This window comes from Artibeus jamaicensis, unplaced genomic scaffold (assembly GCF_021234435.1).
Source record: "Artibeus jamaicensis isolate MK-2021 breed Jamaican fruit bat unplaced genomic scaffold, CSHL_Jam_final contig_60, whole genome shotgun sequence".
Lineage (NCBI taxonomy): Eukaryota > Metazoa > Chordata > Mammalia > Chiroptera > Phyllostomidae > Artibeus > Artibeus jamaicensis.
The window spans coordinates 7,298,009-7,314,008 of NW_026521900.1; the positions used below are offsets into that span (position 1 = coordinate 7,298,009).

At 39.1% G+C, this 16,000-nt stretch overlaps 1 pseudogene; it reads left to right on the forward strand.

The window, feature by feature from the left end:
- The first annotated feature begins 8,174 nt into the window (after nt 1–8,174).
- Nucleotides 8,175–10,977, forward strand: LOC128628214 (40S ribosomal protein S27-like; annotated as a pseudogene).
- Nucleotides 10,978–16,000: the final 5,023 nt, after the last annotated feature.

Below are 16,000 nucleotides of genomic sequence, written 5' to 3' on the forward strand. Positions count from 1 at the left end.
AGCAAGAGCTTTAAATGCCACCTCACAAGCTGTTAGTGGCATTACTCAACAACTAGGACAAGTTTAAAAAGCAATATTAAAGAATCACGCAGCTACAGACCACCTCCTTTTAAGACATAATCATAAATGTGAAAAAATTAAAGGATTTTGCTGTTACAACCTGACTAATAATTTACAGCTCATACAGCAAGTTAAAAAGTAGTATCTGGTATAAAACAAAGAAAGAAATTCTTTAACATTAATTTGTCTAAAGTAAACTCCTGGTTACCTAGTATTATAGTCCTAAAGAGGCATTTGTTGTTTTTATTCTTTTCATTTTTTTTGGTATCATAGCATGTTGTTATACACAATGTGCCCCCTTATGTGAATCTGCAATTAAATGTATTCCCAAGCCCCCTACCAGACGGTCTAATGTTCAACAGCAAAGTAAGTAATTCTATATAAAACTAATCTCATAAAAATAGTTTAGACTAACAGTAGGGGAAATTATGGGGGAACTCCAGACTTGAAAATTTTAGTTTTACATAATAGTTAATAAGTTTAGTAACCAATACATGTAAAAAGCTATTATTCAAGGAACTGAAGGTATGACCCACCCTGACTCCAGGAGAACATAAGTAGTTCCACCTTTGTGCTCAGGAGGACTGCAAGCAATTCAAGATGGAATCTGAGCCATTGTACTCCAGGGTGAGATGACCAATGCCCAGGACACAGGTAAAGAATCATTGGTCAACAGATGACAGAATGCTACAGCTTTACTTAATTAACCTTTTCCCTGAATTCCAAACCCCTTACCTACACTTTTCTTCTCTTTATAAAAAAAGGTCAGTTTAAAATGGAATTTCAGATGGTTTGTTAGGGTACATAACCCACCATCTTCTCAGGTTCCTGATCATCTGAATAAAGCACCCATAAAGATTCAATCCCTGTCTCTGCTTATAGGTTCTGGTAGTGACAGGCAGCAGGAATGCCGGCATTTTCCGTTTCAAGACATGTGTACTGATAGGCTTAAATGGCATTAGTTACTCTGTAATAAGAAGCCAAAATTAGATAAACCTGTGTTCAATAATTAATGTTTTAATATTTTATTTTATTTGGAAATGATCTACATATCCAATGAACATCCATCATTTAACTAAGTATAATTTTAAGGTTTCAAGTTTCAAAAAAACTTTAGAAACTATTTTTAAGTAGACATATCATAAAATGTAATTATTGCTGAACAGTTCATCAACTTTCATCTTATATCTATTTAACTTACTTGTTCTTAACAATTATATTTAAATTACTCATAACATTTTGAGACATTGAACAGCTAACCATGATAAGGTTTTTTTTTCTTTTTTCCCCATTTAATTATATTTTTATTTAGTTATTTTTCAAGTACAGTTTTCTGTTTACTTCTCCCATCCCAGCCCACCCCGCCCCATGTACCCCACCTCCCTCCCATTTCCACACCCTTTAGTTTTTGTCCATGTGTCCTTTATACTTGTTTCTCTAAATCACTCCCATTTTTCCCCTTAAATTCCCTCCCCTCTCCCCTCTGTTCACTGTCCCCTTGTTCTCTATTTCAGTGTCTTAGTTTTTATTTTGCTTGCTTGTCTGTTTTGTTGTTTAGCTTCCTGTTAAAGGTGAGATCATATGGTATTTGTCTCTCAACACCTGGCTTATTTCACTCAGCATAATGCTTTCCAGTTCCATCCATGTTGTTGCAAAGGGTAGTAGTTCCTTCTTTCTCTCTGTTACATAGAATTCCATTGTGTATATGTACACCAATTTTTTGATCCATTCGTTTACTGATGGGCACCAAGGTTGCTTCCGATACTTGGCTATTGTGAATTGTGCTGCTCTGAACAATGTGGTGCATAGGCTCTTTGGTATTGGTGTTTCGCGGTTCTTAGGATATAATCCTCGCAGTGGAATTGCTGGGTCAAAAGGCAGGTCGATTTTTATTTTTCTGAGAAAATTCCATACTGTTTTCCATAATGGTTGTACCAGTCTGCAATCCCACCAACAGTGAACTAAGGACCCCTTTTCCCCACAACCTCTCCAACATTTCTTGTTTGTTGCTTTGTTTATGATAGCCATCCTTACTGGTGTAAAGTGGTATCTCATTGTGGTTTTAATTTGCATCTCTCTGATAGCTAAATCGTTAGCTATCAGAGCATCTCCTCATGTGTTTCTGGATATTCTGTATGTCCTCTTTGGAGAAGTGTCTCTTCAAGTCCTTTACCCATTTTTTTAATTGGGTTGGTTGTCTTCTTAGAGTTGAGTCCTGTAAGTTCTTTGTACATTTTGGAGATTAAACCTTTGTCTGAGGTATCATTGGCAAATATGTTTTCCCATACAGTTGGTTGCCTTTTTAATTTCATACTGTTTTCTTTAGCTATGCAGCAGCTTTTTATTTTGATGAGATCCCATTTGTTTATTCTTTCTTTTATATTCCTTGCTCTAGGGGACATATCGGTAAAAATGTTGCTGCATGGAATATCTGAGATATTCTTGCCAATATTCTCCTCTAGTACTTTAATGGTTTCAAGGCTTATATTTAAGTCTTTTATCTCCCTTGAATTTATTTTGGTGTATGGTGTAACTTTGTGCTCAAGTTTCATTTTTTTTGCACATAGCTGTCCAGTTCTCCCAACACCATTTGTTGAAGAGGCTATCTTTACTCCATTTTATGTTACTGCCCCCTTTGTCAAATATTAATTGACTGTAGAGAGTTGGGTTTATTTCTGGGCTCTTCGTTCTGTTCCATTGGTCTATGTTCCTGTTTTTATTTCAGTGTCAGGCTGTTTTGATTACAGCAGCCTTCTAATACAGTTTGATATCAGGTATTGTGATCCCTCCTACTTTGTTCTTCTTTCTGAAAAGAGTAGCGGCTATTCGGGCTCGTTTATGATTCCATATAAATTTTTGAAGTGTTTGCTCTATGTCTGTGAAATATGCCATTGGTACTTTAATAGGGATTGCATTGAATCTGTATATAGCTTTGGGTAGTATGGACATTTTGATGATGTTAATTCTTCCAATCCATGAACAAGGTATATGTTTCCATTTGTTTGTGTCTTCCCTGATTTCTTTCTTCAGTGCTGTGTAGTTTTCTACATACAGGTCTTTTACCTCCTTATTTAGGTTTATTCCCAGATATTTTATTTTTGTTTTTGCTATATCAAATGGGATTTTTTCCTTGATTTCTGCTTCTGCTGATTCATTATTAATATATAAAAATGCCTTTGATTTCCGGATATTGACTTTGTAACCAGCTGTTTTGCCAAATTCATTAATTAGTTCAAGCAGTTTTTGGGTAGAGTCTGTAGGAGTTTTCATGTACACTATCATGTCATCTGCAAACAGTGACAGTTTTGTTTCCTCCTTTCCTATTTGGATGTCTTTTATTTCCTTTTCTTGTCTGATTGCTGTGGCTAAAACTTCCAATACTATTTTGAAGAGAAGTGGTGAAAGTAGACATCCTTGTCTTGTTCCTGATCTTAGTGGAAAAGCTTTTAGTTTTTGCCCATTGAGTATGATGTTGGCTGTAGGTCTCTCATATATGGCCTTTATTATATTGAGGAATGCTCCCTCCATTCCCACTTTGCTAACTGTTTTTTATCATAAATGGGTGCTGTACCTCATCAAAAGCTTTTTCCACATCTATTGATATGATCATCAATAGATGATCATATCAATAGTGGTTTTTGTCTTTGATTCTGTGTATGTGATGTACTACATTTACTGTTTTGCGAATGTTGAACCATCCTTGCGTCCCTGGGATGAATCCCACTTGCTCATGGTGTATGATCTTTTTAATATATTGTTAGATTCCATTTGCCAATATTTTGTTGAGGATTTTAGCGTCTATGTTCATCAGCGATATTGGCCTGAAGTTTTCTTTCTTTGTTGTGTCTCTATCTGGTTTTTGAATTAGGATGATGCTTGATTCATAAAAAGAATTTGGGAGTTTTCCATCCTTCTGGATTTTTTGGATTAGTCTGTGGAGAATAGGGGTTAGCTCTTCCTTAAATGCTTTGTAGAATTCTCGTATGAACCCATCTGGTCCAGGGCTTTTGTGTGATGGGAGTTTTTTTATTGCTGCTTCAGTTTCTTTCCCTGTTATTGATGTATTCAGATTTTCTGCTTCTTTTTCACTGAGTTTTGGAAGATTGTATTGTTCTAGAAATGTGTCCATTTCCCCTAGGTTTTCAAATTGCTTGGCATACAGTTCTTCATAGTAATTTCTTACAATCCTTTCTATTTCTGTGGTATCAGTTGTAATCTCTCCTCTTTCATTTCTGATTGTGTTTATTTGTGTCCTCTCTCTTCTTTTCTTGATGAGCCTACTTAAAGGCTTGTCTATTTTGTTTATCTTCTCAAAGAACCAACTCCTGGATTCATTGATCCTTAAAATTGTGCTTTTAGTTTCTATGTCATTTAATTCTGCTCTAATCTTGGTTATTTCCTTCCTTCTGCTTGCTCTGGGCTGTCTTTGTTGTTCCCCGAGTTCTTGCAGGTGTAGGGTTAGGTTGTTTGTTTGAAATGTTTCTATCTTCTTTAGGTAGGCCTGTATTGCTATAAACTTCCCTCTCAGGACTGCCTTTGCTGTGTCCCATAAGTTTTGGGTTGTTGTGAGATCATTTTCATTTGTTTCCAGAAACTTTTTGATTTCTTCCCTAATTTCATTCTTGACCATTCGTTGTTTAATAGCATACCATTCAGCCTCCATGATTTTGGGTGCGTTGGTTTTTTCCTTTGGGGTTGGTTTCTAATTTCAGTCCCTTGTGGTCAGAGAAAATGCTTGGTATGATTTCAGTTTTCATGAATTTTTTGAGACTTCTTTTGTGTCCTACCATGTGGTCTATTTTTGAAAATGTTCCATGTGCATTTGAAAAGAATGTGTATTTAGCTTCTTTGAGATAAAGGTCTTTATATATATCAGTTAAGTCCATTTCCTCTAGGGTGCTGTTTAATGCCACAATATCTTTGTTTATAATTTGTTTGGAAGATCTGTCCATTTTTGATAGTGGGGTGTTAAAATCCCCTATTATAATTGTGTTGCTGTCAATATCTTTTTTGAAGTCCTCCAAGATTTTCTTGATATATTTGGTTCCCCTATGTTTGGTGCATATATATTTATGATGTTAATGTCTTCTTGGTGGATTCTTCCCTTGAGTATTATGAAGTGACCTTCTGGGTATCTCTTTATGGCCCTTTTTTTGAAGTCTATTTTGTCCGATATGAGAATTGCTACCTCAGCTTTTTTTTCTTGTCTGTTTGCTTGGAAAATTTGTTTCCAGTCTTTCACTTTTAGTCTGTGATGGTCTTTTGTCCTGAGGTGGGTCTCTTGTAGGCAGCATATGTGTGGGTCATGCTTTCTTATCCATGCAGCTATTCCGAGTCTTTTGATTGTAGCATTTAATCCATTTACTTTTAAGGGTATTATTGATAGGTACTTATTCATTGCCATTCTTTGTACCTGTGTTCCTCTCTGTCTCCCTCTTATCCTTGCTTTCCTTAAAGCAGTCCTTTTAGGATTTCTTGTAGAGCTCGTTTGGTAGAGGTGTATTCTTTTAGACTTCTTTTGTCTTAGAAGCTCTTTATTTGGCCTTCTATCTTGATTGAGAGCCTTGCTGGGTAAAGTAGCCTTGGTTGTAGGCCTCTGGTTCTCATTACTTGGAATATTTCTTGCCATTCTCTTCTTGCTTGGAGTGTTTCCATTGAGAAGTCAGTAGCTAACCTTATTGGGGCTCCCTTGTATGTTACTTCTTTTTTCTCCTTTGCTGCCTTTAAGATTCTCTCTTTGTCTTGGAATTTTGCCATCTTAATGATAATGTGCCTTGAAGTGGGTCTCTTTGGGTTCCTCTTGAATCGGACTCTGTGTGATTCCTGAATTTGTGTGACTTTTTCCCTCATAGAATTAGGGAAATTTTCTCTCATTACTCTTTTAAATACGTTTTCTCTTTCTTGTTCTTCTTCTTTTCCTTCTGGTATTCCTATTATTCGGATATTATTACATTTTATTTTATCTTGCATTTCTCTTAATCCGTCTTCATTCTTTCTGAGCCTCTTTTCCCTTTCTTGTTCTTTCTGTGAGATGCTTTCTACTTTGTCCTCCAACTCACTAATCCTATCCTGTGTCTCGTCTACCCTATTTTTAATGCTTTCTACTATGATTTTTATTCAGAAATTGCATTCTTTATTTCCTCTTCTCCCTTGCTGATATTTTCTATTTCCTTTCTCATGTTGATGTAGTTTGCAGAGAGATCATTGTAGTTCCCCTGTAGTTTCTGGTAGCTGAATGTGAGCTCTTTTAACTTCGTAATAACCAATGCTTTGAATTCAATATCTGATAGTTGTTTAGCCTGTATTTCATCTAACATTGTTTCTGAAGTTTCTGCTTTTTCTTTCATTTGGGGATTGTTTCTTTGTCTTCCCATTGTTTTAGACTCTTCTTGTTAGTCTCAGCTTCTAAAATTGATCTATTCTGATTCCCTGGTTTTATGGTGTGAACTTCTGTGGTGTAATACGTGTGGATTTCAGTGGTACAGACTCCTTGAGGTATCTTGATGTTCTCCGTCTCCACCTACTCTTGCACTGGTCTTTGAGCTTGTCCCCACTTGGGTTGCCTACTAGTGCTAAGCATCTGGCCTCCTGTAGCTGACTCCCCTGGTGCCCAGGTCCGTCATAGGGGCTGCGCTCCCGTAGCTGGCTCCCCAGTTCACAGGCACGTTGCTATGGCAGTGGCACAGGGGCCTCTATTGTCCTGGCTCCGTCTCTGACTCCCAGGAGCCCAGTTTCTTCACTATAGCAGCGGCACAGGGGCCGCGTATGTCCCGGTTCCCGTAGCTTACTCTGCTGCTGTCTGGTGTTTCAGTGTTGGTCATAGTCTCTGGTCTTTTAATTTCGTAAATGCTGGGTAACCGATGGTTTATTGTGCTGTTTCTCTATAGATCAGCCAGGATTTTCACCCACCAGTACAGGAGCTAGAATCCGCTCCTCCTACTCCATCGCCATCTTCCCAGCATCCTCCAGGTTTTTTTTCTTACTAACAAATTCTGTATTAGGGATAATGTGAACTTAATTAACTAGTGAACCCAGATAAAATGAAAGTTGTACATCTCCATTAAATTTATAACTCTGAAGATGTGCCCATTTAAATTAAACCAACAAACCTAAACTAGATTTTATTTACCAAAGTTAATCCCAGATTAACTTGAAAAACATTTAGGTTAGTGTCTATAGTTTTAAGTGTTTTTAGAGTGCTTAATTTACATAAGTGCTTATTATTCTTTAAGCCAATTAAATAGAGCTTTGTATAAATTAATTTTGGCAATACCTTCCAGAGGTAGAAAAATCATGCATCTATAATATGTATATGAGATACATAAACATACAGACAGATGCAAGCAGAGAACTTATAGCTTTCTTTTAAAACTTTTATCAATGAGATGGGTATGTTATCACATGAAAAATTCATTAGTTTGTAAAAAAGTAGTTGGCTTCAATTTTCTTTTTCAGGCAGATGGAATAAGTTAAGGGTACCAGTTCAAATGGCTAAATATGGTCCTGGGTTTCTAGAGAAGACCAGGTAGAACATTTACATCTCAAAGGCACAGAGAAAGAATGTTTCTCCAAGGTCTTTTGTTTTCTAACTCCAGATCTTTTATAATATCTACAAGTTGTTTGAGATGAATAGTGGAGTTTTGGAGACTAGTGAAAAGAATATATGGGCTTTGAATTGCTTCTAGAGCTGCATTTCTGTTTTTGTAGACTCAGTTTGTAAGATAAGCCAGTTATTTTTAATTCCTCAAAATATTGGTTTGCAATCTGAATGATATAAAGAGGCTGATCCAACTGTATTATTTTTAATTTGCCTCTTTACATTAGGGAGATTTCCAAATAAGATGGAAATGAAAAGATTCCTATATTAACAGGGAAGGCTGTAAAATAAGTTCTTGCCCTGGCTGGTGTGGCTCAGTAAATTGACCACTAGCCTGTGAACTGAAAGGTTGCCAGTTCAATTACCAGTCAGGGCACATGCCTGGGTTTCAGGCCAGGACCCCAGTCAAGGGCATTGTGAGAAGCAACTGATATCTCACACACTGATATTTTTCTTCCTTTCTTTTTCCCTCTGTTCCCATTCTCTAAAAGTAAATAAATAAACTCTTTTTGTTAGGATGGGCCAGGTAGGGTAAAATGGCAGCTAAACTACAACCTGGAAAAGATGGCTGACACCAAAAAAGAGAGCTGAAAGGGTGGGCTTTATCTGCATAGCAATCTGAGCCAGAGGAGAACCACCAATGATGTTTTGCCGCTTTGTTCAAAGGGGACCAATCCCTAGGTCCCACGAAGACAGCCAACCAAAATAAAACCCTGCCACATTCCCTGCTTGGCGTGACTTCCCCCAGCCCCACTCTGTGGGCCAGGGAACCTCGCCCGGGGCATGCAAACCCCAATAAAGCTCTATACTGACTAACTTTGTGGCTGATTGGCATTTCTTCCTCGGTGTAGCCTAAGAAAACCTTTCACTTTTTAAAAACAGTTCTTCTCACACTTGAATATCAGCTTCCAAAATGGCCAACTTCAGACAAGAGAGCTATTTAAAACAAACAAAAAAAAAGATTTTTTCAAATATCTTTCTAGGTTTCAACTGGAATAAACAATAAATATTCCTAACAACATTGAACAACTTTTTTCTTTTTTAAAAAATATCTAAAATACCTTTAATTGAGGAAGTATTATTAACATAAAGATGGAATTTTTTTATTTTTTTAAATATATTTTATTGATTATGCCGTTACAGTTGTTCTATTCCCCCCTTCATTCCCTTCCACCCTGCACATCCCCTCCCTCACCAATCCCCCCTTTAGTTTATGACCATGTGTCTCTAGTTCTTTCTTTATTTTTTAAATATATTTTATTGATTATGCCATTACAGTTGTTCTATTCCCCCCCCTTCATTCCCTTCCACCCTGCACACCCCTTCCCCACCATTTCCCCTCTTTAGTTTATAACCACGTGTCTCAAGTCCTTTAGATTCTATATTTCCCATACTATTCTTGCCCTCCCCCTACCTATTTTCTACCTACCATCTATGCTACCTATTTTCTGTACCTTCTCACCCCGTCTCCTCCCACTCCCCTGTTGCTAACCCTCCATATGATCTTCATTTCTATGGTTCTGCTCCTGATCTAGCTGTCCTCTTAGTTTGCTTTTGTTTTAGATATGATTCTTAATAGCTGTGAGTTTGCTGTCCTTTCACTGTTCATTTTTTTATCTTCTTTTTCTTAGATAAGTCTCTTTAACATTTCATATAATAAGGGCTTGGTGATGATGAACTTCTTGAATTTGATCTTATCTGAGAAGCACTTTATCTGCCCTTCCATTCTAAATTAAAGCTTTGCTGGATAGAGGAATTTTGGTTGTAGGTCTTTGGATTTCATGACTTGGAATACTTCTTTCCAGCCCCTTCTTGCCTGTAGGTCTCTTTTGAGAAATCTGCTGACAGTCTGATGGGGACTCCTTTGTAGCTGATTGTCCCCTTAGCTCTTGCTGTTTCTAAGATTCTCTCCTTCATTTTAATCTTGGCTAGTGTAATAATGATGTGCCTTGGTATGTTCCTTCTTGGGTCCAACTTCTTTGGGACTCTCTGAGCTTCCTGGATTTCCTGGAAGTCTATTTCCTTTGCCAGATTGGGGAAGTTCTCCTTTATTATTTGTTCAAATAAGTTTTCCACTGGTGGCTGTTCCTCTTCCCCTTCTGGTACCCCTATAATTTGGATGTTGGAATGTTTAAAGATGTCCTGAAGGTTCCTAAGCCTCTCCTCATTTTTTTGAATTCTTGTTTCTTCATCCTTTTCTGTTTGGTCATTTTTTTTCTTCCTTTTGGTCCACTCCCTTGATTTGAGTCCCAGTTTCCTTTCCATTACTATTGGTTTCCTGTGCATTTCCCTTCATTTCAATTAGTTTAGCCTTCATATGTTCCTCTAATTTGTGACTAAAATCAACCAGTTCTGTGAGCATCCTGATCACCAGTGTTTTGAACTGTGCATGTGAAAGTTTGGCTATTTCTTTGTTGCTTAGAGTTATGAGCTCTGGGGCTTTGGGTTCTTCTTGAGCCATAATATTTTGCTCTATTCACACCTGTTACTTATGAGGAGCAGAGCCTTAGGTGTTGACTAGGGCGGGGTCACCCAGGTCACTGGTTTGTGATGATGTATGTGGGGGCGGGGTCAAAGAGGGACAATAGTAGTCCCCTCTGCTGCTTCCCGCCACTGAGGCCTGTGTGGTCTGTCTCACTGCTCGCTCCTTCACCGGTTTATCTGCGTGTGAATGTGTGACTGCGGTCAGCCCTCAGTGGGTCAGCCCGCTGCTACTCCACACCTGGGATCTGCCTATGGCTGCCTGCGCACCTAGGTCGTGCACCTGGGTCAGTCCAGTGGCTCTTTTCTGCCCAACCCCGCTCTGCTGCTGGCTCTGCCCCTCTTACCAGTCTGGCTGAAGGGTTCGTTGTTGTCAGACTTCTGTATAGTTCAATTTTCTGTGGTTTGGCTGTGTTTTTGTTGCTAAAACTTTGTTATTTTTAAACTTGGTTGTGCAAGAAGGCACAATGTTTCCACCTATGCCTCCATCTTGGTGGAAGTCCCAAAAGATGGACTTTAAAAAAAAAACAGCATTAAGATAAAATAACAGCAGCCTTTCTATTCATGATGACCTCCCTAGGACAACACACCTCTCACTAAGGATCTCTATACCTCTCCAGAAGAGAAGAGGAAACAGAAGAAGAAGTATGTGGTGCAGAGGAGCCATCAGTTCCCATGCCATGGGTGTGAAATGCCCAGGATGCTTTAAAATCACCATCACTGTCAGTGATGCACAAACAGTAGTTTCATGTGTTGCCTGGTCCACTGTCCTCTGTCAGCCTACAGGAGGAAAGAGCAAGGCTGGCAGAGGATGCTCCGTCAGAAGGAAGCAGCTCTAAAGCACCTGAATCAAGATGAATGGGGAACCATCCCAATAAACACATTTTGGATTAAAAAAGAAGATAAAATAACAGCATTATAATTCTATAATAATAAAACAACATTAATAATGTTCTACTGTAGATATTAGCAATGGTTTCTCTTTGTTTTGTAATAATTTGAAGCAATTTTTAAAAACAAAATTGAATAAATTTTCCTCATTAATAAATATCATGAGGCAGTACAGTTTTACCTGTTTTTATGACCAGACCTTAATAGCTGTTTTAGGAGTGTTCTTGAGAAAATTCACACCATTTTCTCTCCACAAAGAAAAGACTCCACCCTCTTTCACCAGCTTTATTAAATTTAGGCTTATTCAAATTCTTTATTTCTTAACTTGGAGCCAGTCTTTTTTTTTTTTTTTACCCTGTGATCTTTATTCCATTAAAATCTTTTTTAAAGATTATTTATTTATTTATATATTTATAGAGAAAGGGGAAAAGGAGAAAGAGATGGAGAGAAACATCATTGTGTGGTTGCCTCTTACACACCCACTACTAGGGACCTGGCCCACAACTCAGGCATGTGCCCTGACTAGGAATAGAACCGGTGACCCTTGGGTTCATAGGCCAGCACTCCATCCACTGAGCCATACCAGTCAGGGCTAAAATCTGGTCTTATTTTCAGGTTTCACAAGGCTAGAGTCCAGCGCTCTGTGTTGCCACTTGGATCCTACTGTGCATGCCTTAAAGTTTTGCCTGGTCACTGGTTTCTACTACACATGCACTTACCAACCCCTGTGCCATCTTGGCTTTTACTAGTCATGTACCCAGCAAAAGAATTTCCCCTTTATTGTTTATTCTTGCCCCCCATGGTCTGGGAGAGTGGGCCAGTTGTCCCCTGGGAAAGTTGGAAAGCCCATCCCTTTTCCAGAGAGATGTTAACTGCCTTGAGTAGAATTTAACTATCCTTTGGTGTGTCTAAAGCTGTAACTTCCAGACTCAATCGGGCCCAGCCACTCTGTTACAGGAAGAATGCAGGCCGGACACCGGAGGAAGTGAAGTGGTTCCTTTATTTATGTGTGCATACCCAGAGGAGGCAGTCTCCAAATTCTGGGCCCCGATCAGCAGGGAGCAATTGCTTATATAGGGTGAGGGGTGATCTGTTACTTAGACCATTACTTCTGGGGGGAAAGCAAGAAGCAGCTTATGGAAGCAAAATGTTATTTCTAGCACACAGGGACACAGTGTTGTCTCTAGTGCACAGATGTTATCTCTAGCAATCGTTATCTCTGGCATGCAGGGACAAGCAAGAAACAAAGGGGGGGAAAGGCAAGACATTCCCTGGGTGCTGTGCTATGTTTAAAAATAACTGCCAATTCCCTCTAACAACTCTAGATCCCTTCTCTTTTGTTAACTTCTAGCTGCCTATGGTAACACTGTGTCTCTGTGGTCAAGAGACCCTGAGGCTTTGTTTCTAAGATTATTTGATGTTGATCAGAACCTTGTTATCCTGAGGGCATAATGACTAAAGGGGTGGTCATGCAAAGGGATGCTAGATGAGGCTAATTTGAATCAAAAAGAAAGAAAGGAGAAACACTCATATTAAAGAAATGAAGTTTCTCCATGAGTATATTACTCTAATCAGATTTTACAAAAATGTTTTAATTCTTTGTACAATTACTATCCTATGTAAAGTGTCACCAGTTTGATTCCCAGTCAGGGCACATGCCTGGGTTGTGGGCCAGGTCCACAGTAGGGGGCATGTGAGAGGCAACCACACAGTGATGTTTCTTTCCCTTCTCTGTCTAAAAATAAATAAATGAAATCTTTTTTAAAAAGACCAAAGAGATTGGTTAGTTTGAAAAAGATCCTGATCTCTCTCAAGCCCAAGGTAATATAAGCAAAGCTTAACAAATGCCCATCTCAGTAGCACACATTAGTTTGCCCATTAGTTTGCTCATTTGTCCACTCACTCTCCATGGCAGCTGTGCAGGTCCAGCAGCCTTGCAGGCCCAAGTGCAGCACAGGTCAAAGTCCAAGTACACTCTTCTCAGTGGATGTGCAGATGGAGAATTGAGACAGAGAAGTTCTGCATCTCTGGGCCCTGGTCCTTCTAGGCTTGGTGAGGACAAGTGCGAACTTGTGGCCACTGAACACCTAGGAGTGGTTCTTAGTTTTTGCCCCAATAAATTTTACCACTATACCTCATCCTCCTTTGCATGGTTCCCCAAAATGCTTTTGGAGTGACTGTAAGAACCCTATTTCCACCAGCAATAATAGCTTTAGTCAAACTAGAGGTAACATCTAGGCTTTCATTGTATCTCAGCTATAGGCCCAGAAAATCGGTGAAAACAGAAGAAACAATGCTATGGCTGACATGAGGACCAGAAGCACTGATCTGGTCCACCCCCATACCCTACTACCAATAAATTAGTAGAGAGCACAACCCTGACAAGGACCTTAACTTCCTTAGTCACACAATTAATGGTTTTTCCCTTATATAACCCATCCCCTGAAGCCACTGGGGAGGCAGGTCTTTGAGTATTAGCTCACCTGTTCTTGGGCATGAGCCACTTCCTAAAAATAAACCCCTACTTTCTTTGCTGCAGACTCCTGATTGTGTCTTATTGGGCTTTGGTGAGTACAAGCAAATGGACCCTTTCAGTACAGTAATGATTTTGGTGCCTAACATGGGGTGGCCTTTTGCCTGTCAATTTATGAAGCCCTGGCCCAGGGTTTGCCACCAGGCCCCCACCTAGAAGCTGCTGAGATCTATTATATTGAAGACAGAGGCTAGATGGCAGTCCATGAGCAGGTCTCCCCACCTATGATGCTTTTGTTTGCTGCATAAAAAAGGAAAAATTGAAAAAGGCCTAGTTTTGGAATTTGCTCTGGTTTGGAAATAGAGGATGTTTTATGGCAAGGTTTCATAGGTGATGACCCCAGGAAAACCACCCTCTTGTAAGGCTCTGGAAAACCTGAATGGGAACAGGGAGGAAAATGGTACTAGAAAAATCTTTGTCTTATCTTGTCTCCTTCTGCTGGACTCAGGGAAACTTGACGGAAACCAAGAGAGAGAAATCTTGTTTGTCAGTCTGCTTAAGGCTGTAACTTGTTACCTATTGAGTGTCTCCTGGGAAGGGAGCCAGCTCTGACCACATTTCAGCAAACCTCAAAGGAGTGAGCAGCAGAAGCTCCTCCCAGCCTAACTCGAAGCAGCTGCTTATCTCATATTGACCAGGCAGAGCAAACCTCCTGTTTGTCCCCCTGAGGGAATAATATTCAGGTTTCAAGACATAGCAGGAAATTTGGAACACCCAATCCCTCCTACTGTCTTATCTATTGTGTCTGACATGTTGCTAGCTGAACTTTATTTTTTTATATATTTTATTTATTTATTTTTAGAGAGAGGGGAAGGGAAGGAGAAAGTGGGAGAGAAACATCAATGTGTGGTTGACTCTCATGGGTTCTCTACTGGGGACCTGGCCTGCAACCCAGGCATGTGCCCTTACTGGGAATTGAACCAGTAACCCTTTGCTTCACAGGCCCGTACACCAGCTAGGCCAGCTGAACTTTAGAAAGATATAAGGATTGCTGAATTTTTAGATCTTGTAACTACTTGTTCCCTGTCTGTTCTTTTGTGTGAACAGTCTAATGCTAGGACTTAATTAATATTGCTCAAGCTGAAAATAAATAATTACTTTGACTGATAAAGACATTAGTATCATGGGCAATTCTATCTTCTGTACCCCAGTGTAGCTCTCTGGGCTGTATCTTATAGAACTGGGTATTTTTAGTTATGAACCTATGGAAAAAGAAAATTAGGCTAATAAAATGGACATTAGCAAGATTGCGACAAAAGTTTTAGTATAGCACTACCAAATGCTATATAGGGCCAAATTGACCCCATGTTGGCTCCTTAAGAGTTAAGGGCCTCAAACAAGTTTGTTCTATTTATCCCAGTGTGGAGAAATTTAAAAGACTAGAAGGAAGAGATTACAATGAGAAACCTGACCAGCAAATGCTTGGGGGCATTAGTCAGGCTGGTTAAATCAAGTTAAAGATTAATAGCAGGGCTGGGGTCCCTTGGCTTGATGTTTTTCTGGGGAACCAAAGCCTTTTTACTCAAGAATGAGAAAATGGTCAGGGTATAGAAAAGAGAATTTTCCAGGACTCCTTGACATGGAAATTCCAGAACTGTGATACAAAAAGTCATTGGTAAAGCCCTGACTCAGACTACGAGTAAATAGAAGTATATGGAAAACTAGATTTTTATAATAAATTAGTCTTAACTTGGCTATCTTTGATAACATAGGATGATTTTAGAGAAAAAATTCTTTCAATCGAAAGTATAATGCCCAATTATGAATACTAGATCCTACTTTAGTTAATGGTCTTTAAAATCTTATTTTTTGTGTGTGGCCTGGGCTAGATCCTAAATTTTTCTAGTAAAAATATTTAGCCAAAACCCTCTGAACTAGTGTTTCATTTCTCTTTCATCCATTACCTTGGAATCATTGAGAACTACAACTGTCTTTATTTCCCTAAGGCTTATAATTATAGACCCCTGCTAGATCACATAAATGTAAACTTCACAGTAATCATCACAACAGCTCATGCTTAGATGGTTTTGGCGACTGCTATGCCTATGCCACACAGAGAGCTTGCCTGAGCTGGTGTCAGGACTTTCATTAGGGATGTTTGGACTTCTAGCCAGAGGGATCTGTTAAATCATCATTGCTTGCCTTCATTCCAGCAAAAATGAAGCTCTGAGCCTTTTATCCAGAGGTCTTCTCAAATGGCAGACTTAAGGACTCAGAGACTAACTGTAGTTTGCTCTGCTTATTACTTACAATATAGGTATCCTGGCCTACTGCTTCTTCTACCACTGCTGTGGTTCCTACTTGTAAATTGAACACCCAGAATGCCCCCACCGAGGCTCAGGGACCATCACAGAAGTGGTGAATGTAAGAGGTTGTAAGAGCCTGATAAGAGGGCCATGATGGGCAGACAAATCTGACTCTATCTTACAAGCTAATCC